The following is a 2,888-nucleotide window of genomic DNA, read 5'->3' as shown; positions in this document are numbered from 1 at the left end:
GGAAAGAACATGGTCTCCTGGATGCTCTTAACCCCAGATCCCAGTCAAAACACTGAGATTTGAACATAATGTAATGGGACTTCTTCAGTACCCTGCTAAAAATGTGTGAGTTGGTGAGAGATGTTTCTTTGTGAATAGTTGCCCACCACCTTCCTCTCTATAAACCAAATTGGCCCTAAAGTTCTTCTGAGGATACCTTTTGGTTGTCTAACTGAAGCTGTGTCATACCAGTCCGCACCATTGATGTACCAGGCTGATGAGCATTGGCATTAACTAATATTGGGCCCCCAAGTAAATGTAAGCTATTTACAGCTCTGTCTAGACATTGGAGGAGCTTAATGTCAGAAACCTTGCATGCTCACATTTTATCAACAGTCTTTCCACATCTTACTTGAATAGAGAAACTTCTGAATTTTGGTGGCTCACATTTAGTTAATTCACATAAAGGATGGTCTTCTCAACTTTTAAGAGTGATTTTCTGTTTTTCCCCCTTCTAGCTAACATATGGCTCTTTTGACCCAGTGCTGAATGATAAAACTCAGTACCCCTTTTCCATCCAGATAAGTCCAAATGAAAGGTCTCAATATGATGCAATTGTGCAGCTCCTGAAGCACTTTGGATGGAATTGGATTGGCATCCTCATCTCAGACAATGACAGTGGAGAAGTCTTCCTTCGAGCCCTGAGACCAAGGCTCCTGGAAAGCAATATTTGTACTGCTTTGACACAAACGATCCCTACTGTGACAAGTCGCACATCCAATGATACTTTTACAAACATTCTGGGAAGGATGTTTTCTACACTCTGGTTGCACCAAATCAATGTGTTCCTTGTCCATGGGGATGGCCAATCTATGGAGGGTTTGCGAATAATTCTGGAAAACTATGAATTTGTAAAGATGTGCCCAATGGAGAGGGTTTGGATCATCACTGCTCAGTGGGATTTCACCACTATTTTCCCTTGGAATCAATTCACAAGAATGTCCCTCAATGGCTCTTTGTCCTTCTCATTTCACACAACTGTGGTGCCTGGATATCAAGACTTTCTTGAAAGTATAAATCCTTATCAGTCTAAGATCTATTTTATCCAGCAGTTCTGGTACATAGTTTTTGACTGTTCTCTCCCAATATATAATTTATTTATGCCAAACAAGGGCAACTGTTCTGGGAAGGAGAAGTTAGAGAGGCTCCCTGACTCTGTGTTTGAAATGGGGCTGTCTGGACAGAGCTACAATGTCTACAATGCTGTTTATGGTGTGGCACATGCCCTCCATTCTATGTACTCATCAAGAGCCAAACAGAGATCCATGGAGAGGAGACACGGACAGGATCTCTTGAAGGTTCAGCCGTGGCAGGTATGACATAGTTCCTCAGATTATGTTTATGCAATCAGTTACCATGCATTGAATATTGAATTGAATATTGAATGGAATATGTATTGAATAAATGCTGCCATCTAGCAGAGGAGCATTTGAATTTTTACTGAGGCCTCTCTTGTGCCTTGCTTAACTGCATCAGTTTTGCCTTATTTCAGGCGTTTCTTTAACAAGAATTTGAAAAGGATCTTCTACACATTGTAACAGGGATAGATCATCCATGTCTGTATATTACTTAGTTATTGGGTTCATTTTATGATTGCATTGATTGTTAAATCACTACAACATATTTCAGAAAGGAGTTCTAGAATATGACAGGGGAAGGGGTTCAGAGACATAAAAGTCGCCAAAGATTAAATCACACAATGAAGGAAAGACAGTTGCAATTAATCTCCTTTCTTGATAAGGGATTAAACACAGAACATTTTAATGATAATTGTAAAATGTGAATAGTCTGGAAAAAACTTATATTTGAGATATAGTTCTGTTAAATAGGCTGTTCTTCTTTTTCTTTTTTCTAAGTATTTATTCAATCTCTAGGTAAAACCTTAGAATGTATGCCTCAAATATGTTAAGGTGGAGGTTGATTAGCATTTTCATAATTACCTTTAGAGGTTTTAAAAAATTTATATCTGTAAAATTTTTATGGTGTCCTTTCATTAAATCTTGCAAAACAGCACTACTTCAATCTTTCCTCAGTGTTTTTTGGTGGAGGCTGTTCTGCTTGCATTGGGCTGCAACCAAGTAAAAAGAATGTGTGGAGTTTACTTTTCTGCTCTAGACAGGGATCTGCTGAATGGCCAAACTGAGCCCTTCCCATGATCAAACGGAGATCAGGTGTTGCTTTCTGCTCTGCACAAACTCTGAGGACCACATCAATTGACTTACCTCTGAATGTTACAGACCCAGTCCCTTTGTGTGAGCATTGTGGTTCTTGGTGCTGGGATGGAATGCTAGCATAATGGCAGGAGGTAATGGAGATCCTGGCTCCTGGTGTCCTGCTCTGGAACCTCATGGGGCCCCTCAGCCAGGGGACTTGAATGGTGTTGGCAGGAACAGGAGCAAGGACTGCAAATCTGGGAAAGGACAGCATAGAACTCCTGTCAAGGCTTATAAAGTACTGGTGAAGGAAACTTTCTCCTTTGCCAATGTATCCAGATTACATCTCCAGCTCAGTGAAGCTCATCATGCCCAGGGTGTAACCCCAAGGAGGTGGAACATTGTGCTTAGCTTAGAAAGAAGACAAGTGAGGGGAGGTAGAAAAGACATTTCTCAAATTTGCATGGTTGGGAAAAAGTGGATAGGGAAACAATTTTCTCCATCTCTCAAAAGACTAGAATCTGGGGCCCCACAATGAAATGAATGGTGAGGGGAGAGATTCAGAATAAATATAGAAATAGTTCTTTGTGCAGCACACAGCCAAGTAATGGAGTCAATTCTGCTAGATGCAGTGATGAATCTATATCCCGGCATATGTAAGATCTTGTAAATTTGCTATCAGTGAGACTGAAAAAG

At 40.4% G+C, this 2,888-nt stretch overlaps 1 pseudogene; it reads left to right on the top strand.

Moving 5' to 3' along the window:
- LOC123025538 overlaps window positions 1-2,888 on the top strand; it is a 7,999-nt pseudogene that overhangs the window by 1,623 nt on the left and 3,488 nt on the right.

Source organism: Varanus komodoensis, unplaced genomic scaffold (genome assembly GCF_004798865.1).
Source record: "Varanus komodoensis strain SLA01 unplaced genomic scaffold, ASM479886v1 scaffold2731, whole genome shotgun sequence".
In the NCBI taxonomy this organism is placed as follows: domain Eukaryota; kingdom Metazoa; phylum Chordata; class Lepidosauria; order Squamata; family Varanidae; genus Varanus; species Varanus komodoensis.
This window is presented reverse-complemented; position numbering and strand designations above follow the sequence as displayed.